This window comes from Meles meles, chromosome 10 (genome assembly GCF_922984935.1).
Source record: "Meles meles chromosome 10, mMelMel3.1 paternal haplotype, whole genome shotgun sequence".
NCBI lineage: Eukaryota > Metazoa > Chordata > Mammalia > Carnivora > Mustelidae > Meles > Meles meles.
Window position 1 is genome coordinate 63,254,233 of NC_060075.1, and position 25,801 is coordinate 63,280,033.

Below are 25,801 nucleotides of genomic sequence, written 5' to 3' on the forward strand. Positions count from 1 at the left end.
TATCAAAGAATGGAATATTTACTCCAAATCATACCTTTGGTATACTGATAATCAATTTTTTTCTATCATTTAGTCATCTAGAAGAAAGGGAAAGGAAAATGATGTATTTCACTTTATAGGCCATCATTCATCATGTTGCAAATCATACTGCTTCACTAAATGAGAAGTTCTGAATTCTTTACTTTCCTATGCAAGGTCAATTCTAGATGTAAAATGAGGAATAATTAAGAGTAATAAATGAATAGTGACAAAAGTATTAAATATTAGTCTTTGGGGCGCCTGGGTGGCTCAGTGGGTTAAGCCTCTACCTTTGGCTCAGGTCATGATCTCAGGGTCCTAGGATCGAGGCCCGCACCGACCTCTCTGCTCGGCGGGGAGCCTGCTTACCCCCCTCTGTCTGCCTGTCTCTGTGCCTACTTGTGATCTCTCTCTGTCAAATTAATGAATAAAATCTTAAAAAAAAAACTTAAAAAAATATTAGTCTTTGTTTAGTGTATAGTATATAAGGTATTATTTTTCTTTTATATCAAATTTTTATATTGTAGTAGAAAATATATACTAAATATTGCTTTGAAATCTGTTTTCAAATTCTGTAACTACACCTCAAGACTGGATATGTCATTATTTAAACCAATGGCTCTCAACTGGAGATGATTCTTCCCTTTCAGGGACCATTTGGCAATGTTCAGAGACATTTAGGTCATAATTTAGAGTGTGCTGCTGGGATCTGGTGGCCAGATCTGGAGGCCAGAGATGCTGCTAAAACATCCTACAGTGTATAAGGCAGCCCCTTTTAACAAAGAATTATCTGACCTAAAATGTTAGTGAAACTCTGATTTAAGCAGATATGTATTGAGTACTTTCTCTGTGTTTAAAATTGTGCTTAGGAATGTTGGGGGATACAGTATACGCCAGGTAGTCAGTACACTCAAGTTGAAATCCCAAAGAAGAACTGGGTTGAAAGTCCAAACAAAGATGATGGTGGTAGCAAATTGATTAATATATCACAAAAAGACAAAATAAAAATCCATGAAGGCTTGGTGGAGCCCAACTCACATTTGTTTGGGGAATTAGTTTTATAGAAACTGTAACAGTTATGTATTTTTTCCCCCACGTTTTCAAAGTAGATAATTCTTGTACTTGGTTATAAAATACTAAAGATAAAAAGGAGAACTCATTGAAAAATAAATTTCCCTCTCTGGTCATCCCAATCACCATTTCTTTTCCTCCTTCCTTTTAGTGGATCCTATCCATGGCCTACCATTCCTTTAAGATACATGTATATCACCTTGTATGGATGCATTATAATTTATTTAATAAGATCCTATTGATAAACATTTAGGTTATTTCACTTTTCTGTGACTGTTAAAGAGTGCTGAGATGAATATATCCTTTTGTACATCAGAGTGCATATCTGAAGGATAACTAGAAGTGGGACTTTGGTTTCAGAATTGATTTAAAATTTGCATTTTGAAGAATATTTTTCAACTTGTTTCCTGTGGCAGCCAGTCTCCAAATGATCCCCAGTGATCTTTTCCTCAGAAATAGATGCCGCTGTGTAGCCCCCTCCCACATTGAACAGTGCTGACCCATGTGACCAATAGGCTATTAGGGAAATGATATGTGACTACAGAGGCTGGGGCATAAAAAACATAGCAGTTACCAGCCTGCCTTTTTTTTTTTTTTTTTTTTTTTTTTTTAAATCTCTGGCTCAAGGGAAATCTAGTTGCCATGTCATAAGAACCCTCAAGTGTCCCAGGGAGAGTCTTGCATATGGAGAATCTGAGGATTCCCACCAACAACCAGCACCAACTTGCTAGCCAGCTGTGCAAATCCCTGTAAGAGTAGATCACCCAGCCCTACCTAACCCAGCCTTGAAATGACTGCAGCCCCGACTAACATCCTGGTTGCCACCTCACAAAGGATCCTGCGCCGGAATTGCTCAGCCTAAACTGCTCCCAGAGAAGTTGTCAGACAAAATAAATGTTTATTGTTGTTTTAAACACGGCAATTTTTTAAGCAACAATAGATAACTGATAAACATTCTTCATGGAAGCCATTATAATTTATGCTTTTAATAGCAGTGTATTGAGTTTGTCTGATATCTTATACTTACCCTTTCAGTCAGTGTGGTATCTTTTTTTTTTTTTTAATGCTTTCCATTGATAAAGGTAAATAACAACATGTCATTGTTAGCTGAATTGCATTCTTTGAATGCTATTGAGCATATTTTCATGTATTTAAGAATTATTTTTTAAAAAAGATTTTTATTTATTCATTTGAGAGAGAGAGAGAGTGTGCACACACGCTGGGGTGGAGGGAGGCAGGGGTGGAGGGCTGAGGGAGAAGCAGACTCCCCATGGAGGAGGGTGCTTGATGCTAGCCTCCATGCAGGGCTAGTCCCCCAACCCTGGGATACAGCCTGAGCTGAAGGCAGACGCTTAAGGGACTGAGCCACCCTGGTGCCCCTATTTAAGAATTCTTTAAATCAATATGATATCTATTCACATATTTTGCTAATTTTTCTACTGGGTTTTTTTCATTTCCTTATTTATAGGAAGTGATCCTACTTTGAGAAAATTTGCAATTTGTGTGTGATACCAGTTGCAAATGTTTTTTTCCCTCCTTTGCTTTTTTAAAAGTGATTTTTTTAAATAAAAATATTTAAAATTTTTTTTTGTAGTCAGTCTTCAACATTTAAAAATGGTTTCTGGGCTTCATGCCATAGTTATAAAACTTATCCCATTTTTCAGATGATTTTTTAAATTCTACCATGGGTAGAATTTTTTTAGTATTTCTGGGTGTCCTTTTTTATATTTAAATACTTAATTCATCTGGAGTTCAAGTTATAAGGTAAGACTTCTGCTTAATTTTATTTTCTTATTCTAAATGTATATTCATTTTATTGAAATACTAATAATTACAAAATAACCTTTCTTCTCATTTGAATTTTTTTTCTTTTTTATACTAAATGCCATTGTATTTGATCAGCTTCTGGTCCTTAGAGTATATTTCATTGATTGAGCTCTTTACCTATGTCATGATGGCTTAGGGTTACATTGTTGTTCTTGTGATATGCTAATTTTCAGCATGATTCTGACTCTACTTATTCATTTTAATATTTACTGAACACTTGCTGTCCAGATTTTAAGTGGTCAGGAGTTTCTATTTTTGTGGAAATGCACCTCCTAGTAGAGAAAAATAACAGCCCCCAAACAGATCAATCTATGATAGGAGGAAACCAAAACAGTATACACACCCAGGTTTTTATAGGAGTTTCAATGACAGTGTCTCTGAGGAGGAATGAAGGTGATTCCATAGAGTATGGCTGGCAGATAGAATAAGGAGTGTAAAGGCTTATAGGCTGGAGCTTGAAAAGCTTATTTGCAGAATGTGACTGGAAAAAAGTGGAAAAGCCGAAAAAATGGAGGAGTTAATAAGTAGGGCACTGGTAGGAAATGTGGTCAGAGAAAGATCCGGATTCTAGAATGCCTTGCAGACCATGTTAAGAATTTTGGATCACGTTCTAAGGGCATGAGAAAGCCTTTGGAACAGGTGAATGAAAGTTGGGATTTGACTGATATTATCAAAGGAACACTGTTTTAGAGACTTGACTAATGGGTGGGGGGCGGGGGAATGAGGGAGAGGAGGGCGGAATGGAAAGGCAGTCAAGGTAGGCTATTTCGGTAGCTGAAATGACAGCTGATGGGGGCTTGGGCCAGTTGTGAAAGTGGCAAATGTGATTTCAGTTTAGTCAAAACTTGTGGAACAGCTAATGCAATTTGCCTTTGAATCAGCTTGCTTTACCAGAAAAAAAAGAATCCTGTTTTTATTTTATTGACATCACATTAAGATTACAAATTAACATAGGGACAATTAAAATCTTTGTATTCTTCACTATTTTTTTAAATTCAGAAATGTAGTATGTATTTTTCTATTGATTGATATCCGCAGTAAAACTTTAAATTTTTCTTCGTAGATATCTTTCATATTCCTTGTTCTTTTTTGGTCTTTTGTTGCTCTGACAGGTGGAGCTCTTATGTCCATTCGAATATCCTCTAAGTGGTTGTGAACCAGCATCAACTGCCAGACACGTGAGTGAACATGTCTTCAGGTTATTCCTGCCCCAGATTTGGGAAGACCTGAACACTGTGGAGCAGCACGCAGCCATCTCTGCTAATCTTTGTCTGAATTCCTGATGTACACATCTCTGAAGATAGTAAGTAGTTGTTTGGAGTAATTTGTTTTGTATCTATAGTATGGAATAGAAAGTTCATTCTCTCTCTTTGGGTTGCAGAAGTCACTAAATAGAAGTTGAAGTCCCCTTATCAACTATTTTTATGGAGGTATATCATTAGGAAAATGTACCTAACAAATATACAGATCAGTCAATTATCACAAATGAATACCTAAGTCACCCACATTTAGGAAAAGAAGCAGGGTTCAAAAATAATGTATCAGTTTTTTCCCCCCATTCACCCTTGCCTTCTACCAAGTGAAGTATTTGAAGGCTCTCACTGCTTCCCTGCTTACTTATTCTTTTTCCCTTATTGTAAAGAAATGACTTTTTTTTTTCCCTTTTTATTAATTTTTTCAGCGTAACAGTATTCATTCTTTTTGCACAACACCCAGTGCTCCATGCAAAACGTGCCCTCCCCATCACCCACCACCTGTTCCCCCAACCTCCCACCCCTGACCCTTCAAAACCCTCAGGTTGTTTTTCAGAGTCCATAGTCTCTTATGGTTCGCCTCCCCTCCCCAATGTCCATAGCCCGCTCCCCCTCTCCCAATCCCACCTCCCCCCAGCAACCCCCAGTTTGTTTTGTGAGATTAAGAGTCATTTATGGTTTGTCTCCCTCCCAATCCAGGAGAAGAATAAATGAAACAAGATGGGATTGGGAAGAAATGACTTTTGGTTTCTTTATCCAAAATGAGACACTTCTTTGAAGAAGTGTATTCTATCAGCAGTGTCAAGGACACACAGCTGGGGGCATCCTTTCTCCACATTTCCCTGCATTCTGTTTGACCTAGGCTACTCTTCCCAGTCCCTGATCTGTTGTTATTTTGTCAGCAATGAGATTCACATCCCTGTCCTTTCCTAGCATTTTTTGAGGGGGATTGTGATTTTTTTTAAATTAAAGATTATTTATTAAGAGGCAACAATAACAAAAAAATCAAATAAGGTGTTATTGTGCCATCAAAATTTGCTTCCTTATTCCTCTGAACTAGAATTTTAAAATACTTGATGGTAAATTTGCATTAATCTATAAATTGATGAAATCATAGTAGGTAATACACTTCAACTCTTGGTTGAAGTATTAATGTTTGTGAACCTTATGTATTTTAAAACAGCAAATTACACAATATTCTCATGTTTAATTTTTAAAAGATTTTATTTATCTGAGAAAGAGCGAGAGAGAGCAAGCAGCAGGGGGAGCAGAGGGAGAAGGACAAGCAGGCTGTATGCTGAGCATGGAGCCTGATGCAGGGTTCAAAAACATGACCCCAAGATTATGACCAGAGATAAAATCAAGAGTCAGACAGTTAACCAACTGAGCTACCCAGGTGCCCCTATTTAATGTTTTTTTAAACTTTTTAAAATTGAGGTATAATTGACATGCAATAATATGTTCCTCTCAGGTGTACAACATAGTGATTCAATATTTGTACATATTGCAAAATGATATCCACAATAAGTTTAGTTAACATCTGTTGCCATATGTTGCTAAAGAATTTATTTTTCTTGGAGTAAGAACTTTTTAAGATTTACTCTTAGCAACTTTGAAATATGCAATAAGTATTATTATCTGTAGTCACTATGCTATACATTATATCCCCGTAACTAATTATTTTAAAACTGGAAGTTTTTACCTTTTGACTCCTTTTACCTATTTCATCCATCTCTGACCCACCACCTTGGCAACCAAACCACTAATCTATTTCTGTATTTATGAGCTTTTTTCTTTCTTTCTTTCTTTCTTTCTTTTAGATTCCACATGTAAGTGAGATCATATGGTATTTGTCTTTTTCTGAATTATTTCACTTAGCATATTACTGTCAAGGTAATAATAACTACTGTCAAGGTCCATCCATGTTGTTGTACATGGAAAGATTCCATTCATTTTTATGGGTGAATAATATTACCTTGTATAAATATATCACACTTTCTTAAGTGGACACTTAAGTTATTTCTGTATCTTGGCTATTATAAATAATGCTGAAGTGAACATGGGGATGCTTTATGTTTTTGAATTAATATGGGTTTTTTTTTTTATAAATTCCCAGAAATGGACTTGTCATATGGTAATTCTATTTTTAATTTTTTGAGGAACCCCTATATGTTTTCCATAGTGGCTATACCAATATACATTCCCGCCAAGAGTCCACAGTGGTTCCCTTTTTCCCATATCTTTGCCAACACTTTTAAAAATATCCTTATAAAAAAGAGAGATCTTGTATTCAAGTGTCCTCTTGTCAAGGAGCTCACAGTATAGCTAGAGCAGCAATTAGCTTGACTGAAGTCTTGAGCAACCATGGAGATCCAGTTAGGTTGGTGCCAAGTTCTTGTTGAATGTTAATGTTACTCATTAGGAAACATGCAAGTCAGTAAACAAAGTGAGCATACTGTGGTGAAGGTTGTTAGGTAGTCATTATAGCTTTTTGAGTAGGGGCTTTAGGGTAAGTTTCCTAAAAGAAACATAATTTGCCCTAGTAACCAGATACTTCTTTCATCTGTTACAGTTTGAATGTACAATTCACAGTGGAAAACTCTGTCCAGGGCATAAGGCATCCTTTGTTTTCATATGATTCAAATTCAATAAGAAATGATTAACAAAAAATTGAATATGTTTTGGTAATGTTCAGGCTACTTTCTCTTTAAGGCAGAACAGAAAGGAGAGAGATACCTCTTCATATTCTGCTGTTAGGAAAAATTATTTTACTAGTATATGCAATTGTAATGAAACACATGTATATTTCAAGAGTTTATTTTTTAACTTCACAGTATTTTTAGCATCGAGACACATCATCACTTTGTCATGAATTGTCGTCTAAGAGTAGATTATTATAAAACATTTTATCCACACTTTGTCTTTCATTTCCTTATAATATATATATATATATATATATATATATAATATATATATATATATATTTTTTTTTTAAACCAGAAAATTAGAAACAAACTTCCACGTGTGCCTGGCTGACTCAGTCAATAGAACATGAGACTATTGATCTTGGGGTTGTAAGTTTGAGCCCCATGTTGGATAGAAAGATTACTTAAAAAAATAAAATATTTTAAAAAGAAAAGCAAAACCTTATAATCCTTATAAATCCTTATAGCTATATCTTTTTCATGGTGGAACTCAGTTCAGTGTTTCTTTTTACTCATTTAATACTCACAATTTATCTCCTGTTTAAAAAGGAATAGTCATGGGGCGACAGGGTGCCTCAGTCATTGGGCGTCTGCCTTCGGCTTAGGTCATGGTCTCGGGGTCCTGGGATTGAGCCCCACATTGGACTCCCTGCTCGGTGGGGAGCCACCTCTCCCTCTCCCACTCTCCCTGCTTGTGTTCCCTCTCTTGCTGTGTCTCTGTCAAATAAACAAATAAAATCTTAAAAAATAATAAAAATAGTAAGAAAAAGAAAAACAAAGTCATATCTGTGTTGTTTTATATATTAATATACATTAGCTTTAGAATGCTGTGTTCAACTCAGACTCACATTGTAACCTGATACCTTTATAATCCTGTACTATGATAAAGATATAGTCCCATGTCTGTACACTTCAGCTGTTAAATAAATTGTTCCACAGTCATAAGCAGTAAGACGTGACGTCCATGAATGTCTGATATACATTCTGAGTCCCTTGCAGAAAACATGTTTGAATAGTCCCAATAATTTAAGGTCATTCAAAAGAGGCACATTTCTTAGTTTCCACCAGATATGGCATTTTCTCATATTACCTTTTAAGACCTTGAAAGTTTTGAGGATTACTAGTTAGATATTTTGTAGAACATTCCCCAATTTGAGCATATCTGACATTTTCTCATGATTACACTGAGATTCTCTGTCTTGGGGAAGAATACCACATAGATGAAATGCCCTTCTCATTGCATCCTACCAAAGGAACATGATACCAATATGCACAATGTAAACTTAATCTTATTACTTGTTTGAGATTGTATCTACCAGCTTTCTCCACTGTGAAGTCACAGTTTTCTTTTCTTATATATTATTTTCCTATGTTTCCAACTGAGTCATTAAATCTGGCCCATACAAAAAAGTAGGAGAATTGAACTCAATTCTCTGGAGGGAGGAATATCCAAAATTTTATGTATATGTTAAAATGACCATAACAATATGTATGGGAAGGGTATTTTGATACTATGCAATTATCCTGTTTTACCTTAAAATTTTGCCATCTGTCAGTGAATTTTGTTTGCTGTAATTATCACTGTTGTGTTCTAATGGTGATTTTCTATTTCTCACATTTCTATATTTAATCTTTGGAATTCTTCTGTAAGGAAGGTTTATCCTGCAGTGGTAGAAAACTTTTATCATCTTCCCTAGGTTCTTCGATTACTCTAATAATTAAATTGACATAAGACAGATTTACAAAAGAAAAACAAATTTAATTTCATATAGTATAAAAGCACCAAAGACATGAGAGGCTCCTGGATAGTCAGGCTAATTGAAGTTTATGTATTATCCTGAACTAAGGAGAAGGGGGTGAGGGAGTGGGGCTTCAAAGGCAGGAAAAATTCATAGAAAAATGAGAAATGCAAATGTATGGTAAACAAAAGTTTGTCTTGCCATGCAGATAAGTCTTCCTGATATTAAAAGTCATCTCTGGGGTTAATAGCTCTTTCTGGTATGGGGCCTCTATAAAAATTCTCTTAGGCAGTTAAATGAGAGGTTAAAAACAACAACAAAATAAACTTTCCTGAGTCTGCTGGGTCCTAGTTGCCTTTGTTTGAAAGCAATCCAGTGCCAATGTGGCATGTTTTGGGGTGATGTACTCTTCTCCCCCTTAGTCCTTTCTCTCTCATTTGTTTATTAATTGTAGGAGCTGGAAAACTTTTTTTGATAAGGGCCAGATAGTAAATATTTTAGGCTCTGAAGGCTGAATTTTGTGGGAAGAATTTAAAAATATCTAATTACTAACTTACTTGGAGACCTTATTCCAAACTTTGTAACCTTTTGTGATTCTCGTTTCTGTTAGTCTACTCTTAATTACGTATCTGCAGAAGAGTATTTCATAATAAGATCTTTGAAAAAACTGAGACATTTAGGGGTGCCTGCGTGGCTCAGTGGGTTAATAAGCCTCTACCTTGGGCTTAGGTCATGATCTCAGGGTCCTGAGATCACATTGGGGCTCTCTGCTCAGCGGGGAGACTGCTTTCCCCCTCTCTCTGCCTGCCTCTCTGCCTACTTGTGATCTGTCAAATAAATAAATAAAATCTTAAAAAAAATCTGAGACATTTAGACATTAATAAATGGAAGGTAAAATCTACTCTTGGGTGAACTTGTTGGTATTTAAACATTTGACAATTGGGCAATATCTTTTCTTAATGGAAACACAATCTTAAAACTTAGGCCAACTTCAGAGGTCGGTTCTTATATTTTATAGATTATAAAACCGAGGCTTGGAGGACTTAAGTAAATTGTGTGAGGTCATGTATAGGGCTGGGACCAGAATGCAGACTCTAATACTAGTGAGTTGTTTCTTCCATTACCCTTTGTTGCTAAATATAAGAAGAAATGAATATGGCAGATAAGAAAAAAGTAGGGTTAAACTATTCTTTAAAAAGTTTTGCAACTAAAATGATTTAAAACTGACCATTAAATATAATATTGGAAAAAGAAAATCCGTGTCTATTTGGTCTTTATGACTGCTTGCTCACTGCTGTGAAAGGTGGCGAGCAATAAAATAAGTTCACAGAAATAAAACAAGTGCTCTGGCTACCATTTATTTAGGCAATTGTCAGGAAAGATGAATTAGCCGTACAAATTCCCCAGAGGTGGCATGATGTGTAAGACTAATAAAACGATACCTGATGATTCCCTTGGAGAAGGAAAACATAACCTCAAAGAAGAATCAGAATTAACAAGAAATGAGACCAATCTTTCACAGCATTATGAAGGTTAGAAAGATAAAGCTATAGTACTCTAAAAGCCATGAAATTACTTCTAAAGGCAATAATCGATTTAGTGGGAAACATTAGAAAACTACAAGTCAAAAAACAACATCAACAAGAATGGTAAGCCCTGGAGGTCACAGACATCAGAAAAAGTGCCTGGTAAATCCTGTTTCCCTCCTCCTGCTCTTCAGCTGAGATTGATTCTATGCTGAATCCTGAACCTGAAAGAACTCTGCTTCCTGAGGAGAAACCTTTTTACTTATGAGTTACTTTTCCTTCACTTGCTCCTTGCAGAAAAGGAAGGAAGAAAGGATGGGGTGGGGGTGGGGTGGGAAGAAGGGAGGGAGGGGGAGAGAGAGGTAGAGAGGGAAGGAGAAATGAAGCAAGGGGGAAAAAAGAAGAAAGTAAGTCTACCACTCTCCATTTCCTTTTGTGATTATTTTATTTACTAGGTTGGTTGATCAAAAAGCCTTCAATGGAATAGATTAATGGCCCATTCTTCCTTGTCACAAGAATACAGTTGTGTAAATCATCACAGGTAATGATTTTCTTGATCATTTCAAGTCTTTTCTGAATAACATGCATTGCTCTGTGGCCTGATAATCTGCATCGACTCTTCTTACATTTGTCAATTGTAAATTTTCCATTTATAATTAGTTATTTAGCTGGCACTTTATTGTGTCCTGTGGAGACTGAGGTGGAAGAAAGTCTCCGGGTTCGAACAGAACAGTGATCTTTAGGTAAGTGGTTCTTTAATTCATTTGAGATCATCATTTCCTGTGTGAGGAAATGACTCTGGACACCGGCTAGGGAAATGTAGCCAAGTTAGAATGATAATTTTCTGTAATTTCTAAGTTTTAAAAAATGAGAACTTATTTTTCTTTGATAATTACAATAATATTAAACATTAAACAAATTAAAGACATCAAAACAAAGTTAGATGATTAAAAATGAGAAAGTGTAAGCTTGTGTTTCTTTAATTTTATTTATACAATTTAATTTTTGTCAAATAATAGTTGTATCTTTTTTTGAAGGACTGATAGATTCTTCTGTACACTTCTGAATGCTTCTTACTCCCAAATCCCATTACCCAGAGACAAACACTTTAAGTCATTTCATTGCTTTTTCTAGTGCTTTTGTCCATGTTTCTAAATAAGTACATAGTGATATTTCCTGATTTTCAATTGCAGATATCTATTGAATTCCTCCTTAGTTGAGATTTTGTTTTTTCTCCCTGGCTCCTCTTCTCCCATCACACACATTTTTCCTGTCCCTATAGTTGTAATACACATACTCACAGTCATTGGTTGAATCAATACCTAAATATCAATCACAACAAAGCCTGTAGATTTTCTAGCCACATAAAATATAACTTTGACTTATCTTCTAGGAAAGAAATTATGTTGATTGCCTCTCATTGGTAGCTTCTGGTTTCTTCTAGTGGTATCCTTGAAAAAGAAAATTTTTTTTCCAGTCCCTGAAAGTGAATACATTCACAGAGTAGTGAGAAAAACAGATTTTACTAAAGACCCATTAGAGGTGCTGGGGAGGAAGAATTTCCTCTAGTTTTCAAGGTCCTACCTGGACTTAGAATCAAATTAACATGAGACAGATTAGCAGGAGAAAATCAAATTTAATAACATCTGTATGGGGAATCCACAAAGAAATGGAAATTCCAAAGACAGTCAGGCAACATGATGTATATATGAGCTAAGGAGAAGGATAGGGGCCTGAAGATCAAACAGGTGAAAGACCATTAGCAGGAAAGTGAAAGGAGATGTTTGAAAAACAAAGAAGATCTGTTACACAGATAAGTTTCTCAGGTACTAAGAGGCTTCTCTGTTAATAGCTCTTTCCCTGATAAAGCAGGCAACTGAGCTTTTTCTGAAAATGCTGGCTTTGGATTGCTTTTGAGACACAATAATGTTTATGCCAAAGTAGCCCTTCTTGGGGTGGCGTACCCTTCACCCCTTCAAAAGAGAAGGCTTTAAGGGGGCACAGGTCATATACTATATTAAACCACATAATATTTTTACCTCTCTAAAAATCTCTGGAGGAATCAATTCTCATGTCTTCTTTTCTCATTTGCCAGACAATGAAGATCTCTTTATTTTTTTTCTCCCCTCAATAATTTATATAATTCTCTGTGCATAGATCTCCCTCCGATTCTCCCATTTTTTGCTTTGCCTTGACCCTTTCTAACACTTACATATTTTCAGGCTTTGGGCTTCTCTGCCTTTGTGTTCTTAGAAATAAAATATGATATCAGTGTTATGTGTCCAGATAGGCTGTGTTATTCCCTGGTAATGAATAGCCCCTGCATCTCAAGTGCTTGATATTTTAAAATCAAATTTCTTATACATGGGACATATGCAGTGCAAGTTGGTAGGAGGTCTGCATCAGGTGGATTTATGTTTCCATGATCATGGCAACAGCAAGAAAGGTGACACATGTTGTCTCCACTCATATGTTACTAGAAAAAGCAAGTCATATGTCCTCACATAGTTTCATTAGGGCCAAGGAAGTATAATACCCTACTGTGTGCCAGGAGGGACAGATGGAATTTTTTTTTTAAGATTTTATTTATTTATTTGACAGAGAGGCAGACAGAGAGAGAGGGAAGCAGGCTCCCTGCTGAGCAGAGAGCCCGATGCGATGTGGGGCTCAATCCCAGGACCCTGGGACCATGACCTGAGCTGAAGGCAGAGGCTTTAATCCACTGAGCCACCCAGGTGCCCCCAGATGGAATATTTTTAAATAGTTCTAATGACAACCTTAACCACTATAGTAAGCATAGAGACTCTATGGAGGCTCCTACAAATAACATATATTTTAAAAGTTACCGTGAAAATAACTTTTTTCCCCCATTGTATATATTTTGAAAGCTTCTAGGAAAAAGGTTCCGGGGTGCCTGGGTGGCTCAGTAGTTAAGAGTCTGCCATTGGCTCAGGTCATGATCCCAGAGTCCTGGGATCAAGCCGCACATCACATCAGGCTCTTTGCTCTGCTTCTTTCTCTCCCACTCCCCCTGCTAGTGTTCCCTCTCTCACTGTCTCTCTCTCTCTGTCAAATAAATAAAATCGTTTAAAAAATAAGGTAAAAGAAAAAGGTCCCAATTAACCTTACTTAATTCCGACTAAGTCACCCATTGGATCACATGTTAGTCTAATTGGGAAAGATATTGTTTCCCTTATTTTGAAATATCTTCAGAAAACATCCTTTTATGAATTTTCTTTTCAATTATTTAATTAATGAATGAATTTAAAATATTATAAAACCTGGGAGTGTCTGGCTGGCTCAGTCTGTTAAGCAGCTGACTTTGGATTTTGGCTCAGGTCATGATCTCATGGTCCCCGGGATGGAGCAACAAGTCAGGCTCCAAGCTCAACAGGGAGTCTGCTTGAGGATTCTCTCTCTCCTTCTCCCTCTGCCCCTCTTCCTGCTATCCCTTTCGAAAATAAATAAATAAATCTTTTAAAAAAATTGTAAAAGCTATTTTATTTATTTACTTACTTAAAAGATTTTATTTATTTATTTGACAGAGAGAGAGAGATCACAAATAGGCAGAGAGGCAGGCAGAGAGAGGGGGAAGCAGGCTCCCCGCTGAGCAGGGAGATGTGGGGCTTGATCCCAGGACCCTGGGATCATGACCTGAGCTGAAAGCAGAATCTTTAACCCATTGAGCCACCCAAGCACCCCTATAAAAGCTATTTAAACTCTACAAAAGGTGACACCCTAACTTCTGAGAACTGAATATAAATTTGAGGCAAAACCTTAATTATTATACACATAGTTGGTTTGTCTCTATAAGGGAGGAAAAAATAATTTTCCCTTACCCTTGTAGGTTCTTGGCTGAGACATCCCCAACTCCCACCCCCTGTAATAACTGATAGATTAACAGGAGAAAAACAATTTTAATAGCATGTGTACCTCTTTTATATGTGGGAGAGACTCAGGAAAACTAAGTAACTTTCTAAAATGGCCCAAGCCACTACCTTAAATACTATCTTCAGCTAAAGACCAAAAAAAAGGGGGGCAGTCGGGATGTTGGGAGGGTCAGTTATGGGAGGTTACCAGGCAAAGAACAATAAACAAGCATTATGTTATGCAGATTTGGTTGTTGTCTTCTCCATTGATAAGAGTTTCTAGGGATTTAGAGCCTTCCTGCTCTTCCAGGTACAGAGAGGCAGAAACCCTAACACTGGAGACTTCCCTTATAAATGTAAAAATTTTATCTCCACTCATATGTTCTTAGAAAAAGCAAGTCATATGTCCACACATAGTTTCGATAGGGCCGAAAATGTCTCTTACAAAAGGGTAACTTCTAGGCTTACAGAGCTTTTCCTTTGTGGTTAAAAAAAAAATAATTAGCTTTGAATAATCCTTATGCCAAAGAGACATATTTTGGGGTAGCCAGTTCTGCTCTCTATTACTAATAATAATTATTAAAATTATTAAATTTAATTATTAAAAATCTAAAATAGTACTTATTTAATGTTGAGAACATTGAAAATACTGAAGGTAAATTTGCCTCAGTAAAATTCTAGTCTGAAACTGAATACCAGCCAGTATCATATATTAACTTTAGGGCCTTGAAAAAGAATATTAATATAATGATAATGTAGGTCTTTACTCACAGCATAATATATTTCTAATTCAAGTAACTATCATTTCAGGTCCAGTAAGCAAATAGAGACTCCCCATTCATTTCATGCAAGCCTCTGAGCTGCCTGCGGAAACAAATGTCTCTCATTGCTGGACTAGGTTGGGTTCAAACTGGTGACTTGCAGGTGAAAGGTTGTGGATTCTGTTATCAATCATCTAAGCTACCCATTCCTCAAGCAGAAAAGCACTGTATCAGACAAGAGAGGGGAGAATTTGACTAAATTCATTAACACATTACACTACTCTGTTGGCAAATCATCTTCTTGAATAAAATAACCTACAAAAAGCAGCCTCCTTTTTTTATTGTACCATATGGAACATATATGAAGAAAATGTGCCAATTACAATGTCCTGCAAATTGCTATAAATTGTTAGTGAGAAAATTCATTTGTAATTCCTAGGTATTTCTTCTTGTCTGTGACTGTCGAACAGTGACAGCATGATGGATAGTGTCACCACAAGCAGATCTCCCATGGACACAGTCTCTGGCCTCTGTTGGATAACATTACAAACCTGACTTTTATACTCACTATTAACGTACTTGGAGAACAAGCTATTTACTGTTCTACTGCACTGTTTTCTATTTATTTGCATTAAATATACATTGGGGAGTAAAAAATCATTGTTGAGATGTAGCTTGGTCAGTAAAAAATGGTTGTTGAGATAGAAATTGAGAGAGAGAAAATCAAGAGTTGAGAGAAATCAAGAGCTATAGTTGGGATACTCATGACTTCATGAGGATAATTCACTTAAATAATTTCTTAAAACAGAATACAAAAAGATGAAGACAGAATACAGTTTTGTAGTTAGCATTAAATTTCCGATGAAAGTTTGAAATGTACTCTTGTGCTTTTCTATGAGATGTTTTGAACTTCTTAAAGCACTATGGCAGAACATTTTTTCCTGGAAGGATTCCAAAATGATTTCAACAGCAATTTTATGTCAAATTGGTCAACTACTTACTTTTTACCATGTAGTGTTCCAGATTATGGAAATGAACAAAACCAGGCATTACTAGCATTGTGTAACTTATATTCTAATGAAAAGACAGAATATAAATGGATAAACAGATGATAATGATGTAGGCAGGCCTGGTCTGAGGACCCAAAGAAGGTGTTCCACAAGACCAGCCAAGAGGATCTTTGACTTCATGAATGATAAAAATCAAATGCAAGCTGAGAAGAAGTGAGCAGATTTTATTGAAGATAATAGTGTAGATACAGACAGAGCATCTGGGAGACTTAGAAAGGAAAGGAGAGAGAGTTTTATCTCTTCTTGGGGGTCCAGAGTTTTCAATGAGGATTCTGTTTTGGTGTACATGTCCTCTCATGCATGTAAGAACTAGTCAGAACAAAAACAAGAGTTGAAGTGTCCTCTGTAAAGTCACTTATTTCTTATAGCCACAGGTGTTGGTATTGAGATATCTAGTGCAGTGGTCTGGAATACATTCAGCATGGCTTCACTGGGTCATTTCTTAGATGGTATCTATTGTGTTGGAAGTCTCTGAAGAAATTACTAACTCCTTGATCCTCAACAAGGAGGGCATACGTTATTTCTACTGTGAGACACATGTAAGGCAGGGATACTGGTCCTAGTAAGAGTATAGGCAGCAAAAAAGCAGTCCTTCCTGGGGTCCCTTCAGTTTCCTTATCTCAATAATAATGATAGTTTTTTTTTAATTTTTAAAAGATTTTTATTTATTTATTTGACAGACAGAGATCAACAAGTAGGCACAGAGGAGGCAGAGAGAGGAAGGGAAGCAGGCTCCCAAGTGAGCAGAGAGCCCAAGGCGGGGCTCAATCCCAGGACCCTGGGATCATGACCTGAGCTGAAGGCAGAGGCTTTAACCCACTGAGTCACCCAGTTGACTGAGTCACCCAGTTGCCCCAATAATAATGATAGTTTTAATAAGTACTATAAAAATAAAACATAAGGCAAGTGGGGGGTGCCTTGGTGGCTCAGTGGGTTAAAGCCTCTGCCTTCCGCTCAGGTCATGATCCCGGGGTCCTGGGATCGAGCCCCACATCAGGTTTTCTGCTCAGCAGGGCCTGCTTCCTCCTCTCTCTCTCTCTGCCTGCCTCTCTGCCTACTTGTGATCTCTGTCAAATAAATAAATAAAATATTTAAAAAAAAAAAACATAAGGCAAGTGAAATAGGAGTCATGCAGTTTTTCTCTCTTAGATGAGTCATTCATAAAAGGCCTGTATGAAGACATAATATGTGAGTAGAAGTTTGGGAAAGAAGTAATCCCAGTTGTGAGAGTATTTAAGGGAAAATTATTTAGGGCAGACCAAATTGAAGAACTATAGTAGAGAATTTGCTTGGAGTGTTCAATAACTGGCAAGAAGATCAGTATGGTTGCAGAAAAATCAATAAGGGAGAAAGAGTAAGATATGATTAAAAAAAAAAGTTACTCATGGGCCAAATCATTTGTGCCCCAAATCTTATAAAAGACTGGGATTTTGTTCCAAGTCTCATGAGAATGTTTGGAAGACTTGAGAGCAGGGAATTGAGGAATGATTTACCCGTTAAAGGATGTTGTATGGAAATAGACTCTAGAGGGTCAAGAATTGAAGAAAAGAAGCTATTGCAGTAGCCCAGGCAAATGATTAGAACCAAGTGATTATAAAAAGTGTAATTTTTCTAGACATAGCTGATAGGATTTTTCAGTTTGAGAGGCACAGAAGCATCAAGAATAGTTCCAAGTTGTTTTAACTAATCAGCTGGGTGAATGGTGGGACAATTAACTTCAATAGGAAACACTAAAAGGGAGGCAGATTTGAATGTTAGGGAGATGGATGCTCTATTTTGGACGGGCTTAATTTGTGAGAAGGTGCTTGTTAAATCCCTGTATTTATTTTCTATGCTGCATAAAAAAAATCACCACAAATTTAGTGACTTAAAACAATACAAATTTATTATTTCACAGTTTTTGTGGGGTTGGAGACTGAGCATAGTTTAGCTGGGTTCTCTGCAAGCCTGCAAACAACATATCAGCCAGCTGGGTTTCTCATTGTGACATGATCCTGGAGAAGGCTCTGTTTCCAGGCTCATTCAGGTTGTTGGCAAACTTCCTTTCCTCACAGCCTTAGGATTTATGGAATCTTGCTTTTTTTAAATCAGCAGGGTGGGGCACCTGTGTGGCTCAGTGGGTTAAAGCCTCTGCCTTCGGCCCAGGTCATGATCCCGGGTCCTGGGATAGAGCCCCACATCGGGCTCTCTGCTCAGCAGGGAGCCTGCTTCCTCCTCTCTCTCTCTCTCTGCCTGCCTCTCTTACTTATGATCTCTGTCTGTCAAATAAATAAATAAATAAAATCTTAAAAAAAAATAAAATAAAATCAGCAGGGAAAGCAAGACTCTAGAGCAAGTCAGCTAAGAGGATGGAGACATATAATGTAACATGATTACAGCAGTGATATCCTAATATCCATTCCAGAGGGAACACCAGGCCTGGAGATATAAATTTGAGTTATCAAGGTATTGATATCTTAAGGCCTTAGGTCTAGATGAAAATATAATCAATGTGGATATGGAAATGATAGATACTTTATTCCAATAGATACACAAAATATTATAATCAGTTAGATTTAAAAAAAAAAAGGATGCAGAAAATAATTCTTGGACCAGTTTTGATACTTAATGGGTCAGTTTCTTTTTTTTTTTTTTTTAAGATTTTATTTGTTTATTTGACAGCACAAGCAGGGAAAACAGCAGGCAAAGGGAGAGGGAGAAGCTGACCCCCCTATAGGGCAGGGAGTCCAATGCAGTACTCAATCCCAGGACCCTGGGGTCCTTACCTAAGCAGAAAAGAGACGTTTAACCGACTGAGCCACCCAGGTGCCCCTAATGGGTCACTTCTTACTTGCCTTAACAGGGCTAGTGGCCATTATCAGATATTTAGAATGTGCCACACAAACGCTGTGCTAAGAGCTTTAAAAAGGTCATCTCACTCTATCCCTACAATAAACTAATGAGATAGATAGTATTACTTCGTTTCAGTTGATAAGGAAACTAAGGCTGTAGCTCACATGGCCACTAAGAGATATAGTCAATGAATGTGGTGTGACTCCATAGCCTGTACACTTACCCACATCCTGTGTAGTGCTCCCCTTTGTGTCCAGCTTGCCTGGATCAAATCCACTTCTTTTGCTTTTTGTTTTTTTTTTAAAGATTTTATTTATTTATTTGACAGAGATCACAAGTAGGCAGAGGCGGGGGTGGGGTGGGGAGTAGCAGGCTCCCCGTTGAGCAGAGAGCCCTATGAGGGGATGTGGGGCTTGATCCCAGGACCCTGGGATCATGACTCTAGCTGAAGGCAGAGGCTCAACCCACTTAGCCATCCAGGCGCCCCTCAGATCCACTTCTTTTTTTTTTTTTTTTTTCTATCTATTTTTTTATTTTTAAAGATTTGATTTATCTGAGAAAGACTGAGAGAGAGCACAAGAGGGGGGAGGGCCAGAGGGAGAAGCAAATTCCCCGTGGAGCAGGGAGCCCAATGTGGGACTTGATTCCAGGACAGGATCATGACCTGAGCCAAAGGTAGTAGCTTAACCAACTGAGCCACCCAGGCGTCCCTGTTTTCATTATTTAAAGCAACGCTGTGTTGACTACTTGTATACTTCTAGCATAAATTCTAGAAATGTAACCGCTGGGTCAGAGGGCATGAAAAAATTTTAATTTTAATGAATAATGCCAAATTGCCCTTCAAAAAGATGGCATTGAATTTTACTCTGCACAGAGGTTTATTCCATTCTGGGGTAAGGTAGAAATTCTGCTTTTTAGGAGTAAGAGTTATAGCCAATATCTGTCTGCCGAGAAGCTAACTATACTTCACAGAAATTGAGAAACACTGGTTTTGGAAAAAGGAGACTGTCCCTGAATCAGTTTACCAATGTAATCTGACACCAGTGAATGAAACAGAGGCTTTCGATGTACATAGACTTACAAGTCTTATAGATATGGGTTTAAACCTTACTCTACTATTTACTAGCTGTGTGATGTTAGGTAAATTGCTCAATATACCTGAGTCTTATAAAATTGGAATAGTAATATGACTTACTTCATGAGCTTGGTATGAAGGTTAATTGAGAAATGTATGTAATTCACATACGCCTGCATGTAATATACCCGCATGTCCTATATTTGTCAGCCTGATTATACCACGCCTGCCGTATAGCAATTATCAGCTATTGTTATGATTATTATTATGCTTTTCCAGAATACGTATCTGAGATCCCAACAGGATGTTTTATTTCAGTGCTTTTTCTCTCACCTCATTCCTCAAAGAGAACAATGACTAGAGAACATTGGTTGGGTAAATACTGCATTATCATAATTACAATTTCCCTGAGAAAAGTGGCTTGCAGTTTGAATATTCAGCATCAGATCCACTTCTGATCATTGATTGCAACTCTTTATGCTTGCCTGAGTTTGTCATTCTTCTTGGTTTGTTTTCTCTTGTCCTCCATCCAGATCATATACTTCCTCCTTCCCTTGGGAGTTGTCAGCTGATGTCTTTGTTGCCACAACTGCTTTAACATTGCATAATAGACATAATTTTTTGTAAACATTAGTTTTTTTCATTAAAGACTAAAATAACTGAGGAGTTAAAAACTGAGTTAGTGCACAGGAAGGAGAGAAAAATCTGTAATTTTGAACCTGAAGAAGAAGGAAATCCAAGAAGAAAGAAGTATTTTTGAGGAAGAAAGAAAGAAAGAAACATATTCATTGTTCTTACAATTATTATAGAAGTAGGTTATATTCTTTGTAAGAGGAACAAAGGCATTGTGGCTTGAAGAATGAATTTACTTTTTCAGCATCAAAAAAAGATGATACAAAATGTTTCTCAATTATAGTGGAATGTTTTATAGTAGAAATTTTAGTTGATTCCTTTAAATTTTTTTTTTTATTTTGCATTTGGCTCCTGCTGAATTGTTTTAACTAATACATTCATTTCTGTGGTTCAGATTATATGTAGGATGTGGTTTAGTTTATCTCTTTTACCTAAGTATTGTTATTCTTGACCCTATATTAGCATTAAGATGTTTCTACTTAATATTCAAATAAAGGTGGACAAGAACACATTTTTTCCCTCGCACTAAGAACAGTCTTAGATAAAACAAATTATTCGAGTTTAAAAAGAAAGAACCCCAAAATTTTTTTTTAAGATTTTATTTTTTTTTTTAAGATTTCATTTATTTATTTGACAAGTAGGCAGAGAGGCAAGCAGAGAGAGAGGAAAGGAAGCAGACTCCCTGCTGGGCAGAGAGCCCGATGTGGGGCTCCACCCCAGAAACCTGAGACCATGACCTGAGCCAAAGGCCGAGGCTTTAACCCACTGAGCCACCCAGGCACCCCAAGAACCCAAAATTTGCACTAGCTTTTTTTTTCATAGAAAACTCTAATCCATTTTTCCAGCATAAATAAAACACACATTTTATAGACTGTATGAGAATACAATTATATCTAAACTGATGAACAACTCTGACTTATGCCTGTGCTGTCACACATTCCAGTTCAGGATTATTTCTAAGGCATGTGATATCCTTATAGACCAGTTTCAGTTTGAAAGAATTCAAATTAAGATTATGGAAGACAACTAATGAAACACCAGAAAAAACACCATTTTACCTTTAGTAAAATGTCATGTCTCCCTAGGAGTGCTATATAGCAAAATACCATACTCTGGATGGCTTAAAGCAACACACAGTTTCTTGTCTTTCAGCTCGGGAGGCCAGAAGTCTGAAGTCAAGATGTCGGCAAGGCTATGCTTTCTCTGAAGGTATGAGGAAAGGGGCTTCCCCTGCCTTTCTTCTTGTAGCCTTTGCTGTCCTGGCTTGAAGTAGATGCATCACTCCAATCTTTGGTCTTCATGTGACATTATCCCTGTGTTTCTTTGCATCCTCTTCCGTTTATTTGTGTATTTGTGTCCAAATTTCCCCTTTTTACAAGGGCACCAGTCATATCAGACGGAAGCTGAGCGTAACGACCTTATTTAAACTTGTTTACCTTGTAAAGACTTTATTTCTAAATAAGCTTACATTTGGAGATACGAAGTGTTAGGATTTCAACATAACTTTTTGTGGGTACACAGTTCAACCCATAACTTATGTATAAAGTCTCACATTTAAAATCATATGTTAAAACATTTGTACCAAAATACTGAATGCAGATTGCTGTTGAAATTGATGTCCTCATATTTACTGTTTCATGCAGATTAACCTTATTATTTAACCTATTTTTAATTGAACTTGTTCTAGAGTCCTATACATTATCAAAATACATTTCTTTTTTTTTTTTAAGATTTTATTTATTTGACAGACAGAGATCACAAGTAGGCAGAGAGGCAGGCAGAGAGAGGAGAAAGTAGGCTCCCCGCTGAGCAGAGAGACTGATGTGGGGCTTGATCCCAGGACCCCGGACCATGACCTGAGCCGAGCAGAGGCTTTAAACCACTGAGCCACCCAGGCACCCCAAAATACATTTCTTTTTCTTTCCTTTTATATGATTCAACATGGCAGAATGTAGATTCAAACAGAATTTAATAGTATTATACCAACAATAATAGAAAAAAGATACTATAAACAATAAGCAAAAAATAGGTATCACAAAACTGTAACAATAAAATGAAGATCTATAATTATGAGCAATACTAGACATTAATTTATATTTAAATACATATTAAATCACCTATGGTTAGGATAGTTTGCATGTGATTTTAGCTATAGGCAGGAGTTTTAAAAGGTAATTATAAAGTTAAAAAGGTAATTCCCAATCTCTGTTTATTTTATGTTCTTTTTTTATTTATATAATACTGTTTAGAGACAAATTATTAATGTTTATAACTCTGAAAGCTATTAGGAATACAGTGAGTTGTTATTATGTATGCATTTCATTTGTGAGGTGAACTTCTTAGTACATTCTGCCTTGATTAGGGCTGTCTCTACAGAAAGACTTTGAACAATTGTCAAGATATACGGCTGTTGCTGCTACTGCTCCTACTACTAGCTGACATATAAGTAGCAGTTTTTACTTCTTATTTAATTGTCATGACAACGCTGTGAGGTATGTACTATTAGTGTCTGCAAAATACAGATGAGGAAAAGGAGGCACGGAAAGTTTAAGTGACTTGCCCAAGGTCACACCACAGTTTGTCAGATCTGGGATTAGAAACCAGATGGTCTGAATTCAAGGGCCCTCTAATTATTAGTTATGACCAAGCATTACAAATAATCCATATGTAATTATCATCATGTTTTTTTGGTCACCATTTTCCCTAATAATTATTATTTTAAATCTAATATGGTTTGTCTTGACAAAAGAAGTAGAAAAAGAGGCATTATTTTATTTTTTTTATTTTATTTTTATTTTATTTATTTATTTATTTGACAGAGAGAGATCACAAGTAGGCAGAGAGGCAGGCAGAGAGAGTGAGAGGGAAGCAGGCTCCCTGCCGAGCAGAGAGCCCGATGCAGGACTCGATCCCAGGACCCTGAGATCATGACCTGAGCCGAAGGCAGCGGCTTAAACCACTGAGCCACCCAGGCGAAGAGGCATTATTTTAAAAAATTAGCGAACTTTCCTTTGTCCATGCTTACCTTACTTGATTTTTACATTCTAGCCATAAAATGGAGATTAAAGCATGTTTTTTTTTAAAGATTTTATTTATTTATTTGACAGAGATCACAAGTAGTCAGAGGCAGGGAAGGGGGCAGGGAGCAGGCTCCCTGCTGAGCAGAGAGCCTAATATGGGGCTAGATCCCAGAACCCTGGGATCATGACCTGAGCCGAAGGCAGAGGCTTTAACCTACTGAGCCACTCAGGCACCCCTAAAACATGTATTTTGAGCTAAGACATGTAAAGATTTCTGACCATGTAAGTGGTCATATCCTAATGAGAGAAGAGTACATCAGCCTCTTAAACTTATAAAAACTCCCTCTCTCTTTTTTTCTTTTTTTTGGTGGTATCCATTTATCTCATGACATTGCTTCTACAGTTTTGAATCACTTTGTTATTTTGCATTTTGACACAAAATTATGAGTTGATAATGAGAAAGTTCACTTAGATTTGTGTCTGAATTAAATTGACTAACAATTTAGACTAGTAATTTACAAATCACCTTAATGCAGTAGCATGAGATAATGAATTACCCTAAAATATTTTAATTTTAATGTCTTTTTTTTTAAGATTTTATTTATTTATTTGAGAGAGAGAGCATGAGCAGGGGGAGGGTCACAGGGAGAGGGAGAAGCAGACTTCCTACTGAGCAAGAAGCCTGACATCTGGCCTCAATTCCAGGACCCTGGGATCATGACCTGAGCTAAAGGCCGATGTTTAACTGGCTGAGCTACCCAGATGACCCCTTGAATGTCTTTTAATTGTGAATTATCTGAAGAATAGTGAAGTTTAGAAACACCAGCAGTTATTTTATATTGCAAATTCAAATTCACTGGGCTCAGTGAGGTGATAGCTCATTATAGTTGAGATATTTTACTCATTCTTTATGCAGAAGAATCTGCTATAATTAAGGGGAGAAAAATTATCATCTCTAAATCTGTTATTTCAATTTGTATAATATCTGCCCAATTTAATTAGTTCTATTATTTATGGCGTTTACTCTGGAATTTCTTTTACATTTTATTATGTGTTCTATGAATAAAATGGGATTGAAGGCTTAGTTATGTTTTTTTAAAATTGTAGTCATCTTTTTCTTGTTATTTTTACTTCCAATACTGTTCCAGAATCTTAAAAAGGAAAAAAAAAAGTTAGCTCGATTTTTAGAACTATGCACTTGAGAGCTGGTCCCTCAAAAAACACGAAACAACCCTCCACAGATTCACGCTGTATTTGGGACAGGATGTTGCAGGTTGATATGAATTTTCTCACCTTCCGATCTCCTGAAGGAGCAGAATGACACTAAATACCACTTAGCCATACTCTCACGTTTTCTAACTTTTGAATCAAATTCTGTGTACTTTCTCACAATGTACTAAAAAACAGAGAAGCAATAACAGGTTTAATAACAGTGGCTGGACAGTGACCAGCACCTCCCATTTTTTGTACTTTGTAGGAAAATATCAGTGCAAAGAACCACAGCTTGCTTTCTGAATTTTTTTGAAAATTTTTAATCTTCTTCTGATTGTTTTTCCTGAAAGGAATTATAATCTGTTTAAAGGAAAAACTAAAGTGGCTTGAAGAGATTTTTACCTTTATAGGACTTTAATTCTTCAGTGCGGAGAAAAATTAAATTTATATTGCAGGTGAAACATAAGAATCCAAACTCCCTCACAAAGGCTTTTTGCTTTTTATACCTCACTTCAGAGACGAAAGACGGTCTTTATTTAGTCAAAGTATTCTACAGTGTTTTTCCTAACCTTCATATTTGCATATAAATGTCCTTTTTATGGAAACTTTGAAGGTTCTTTATGCCATTTCTAAGGCATAGAGCAAGCCCTGGTAACTCTGAAGTATAACTTGTCTGACATTAAATTAGGGCACACTATTATCTACGTGAAATTATTTAAAATATGTGATGTGTTCTGATTTCATTCTGAATGAATGAATTCTGAGTGAATTCTGATTTCACACTGAAGTGTCTCATTTAGAAAGTTAGTGGATTAAAAATCTTAAGGATTATACATTAAAATATTTTGAAATATGTTTTAGTTTTATGTATGTATATGTATATATGTGTGTTATGTATATATGTATATGCATTATGAATATACTTATACAAATGTTTCAAAATATTTTAAAGTTTAACCCTTAAGATTTTTAATTTGCTTAGCTTTTTTAAAAAAATACATATGTAGGGGAGACTGAGTGGCTCAGTGGGTTAAGCCTCTGCCTTCAGCTTAGGTCATGATCTCAGGGTCCTGGGATTGAGCCCCGCATCAGGCTCTCTGCTCACCAGGGAGCCTGTTTCCCCTTCTTTCCGCCTGCTTCTCTGCCTACTTGTGATTTCTCTCTCTGTCAAATAAAATAAATAAAATCTT

At 36.6% G+C, this 25,801-nt stretch overlaps 1 long non-coding RNA gene across 5 annotated transcripts in view; it reads left to right on the top strand.

Annotated features, from left to right (window-relative positions):
* Nucleotides 1-25,801, top strand: part of LOC123951628 — a 59,869-nt gene that overhangs the window by 26,680 nt on the left and 7,388 nt on the right. For 4 of the 5 annotated variants that reach the window (XR_006820486.1, XR_006820484.1, XR_006820487.1 and 1 more), the window contains 4 exons: nucleotides 4,029-4,219; nucleotides 10,595-10,680; nucleotides 10,800-10,882; nucleotides 21,532-21,588. This is a non-coding gene — a long non-coding RNA (uncharacterized LOC123951628). The remainder of the gene's footprint in view (nucleotides 1-4,028; nucleotides 4,220-10,594; nucleotides 10,681-10,799; nucleotides 10,883-21,531; nucleotides 21,589-25,801) is intronic. The other variant, XR_006820485.1, reaches the window with a different exon arrangement.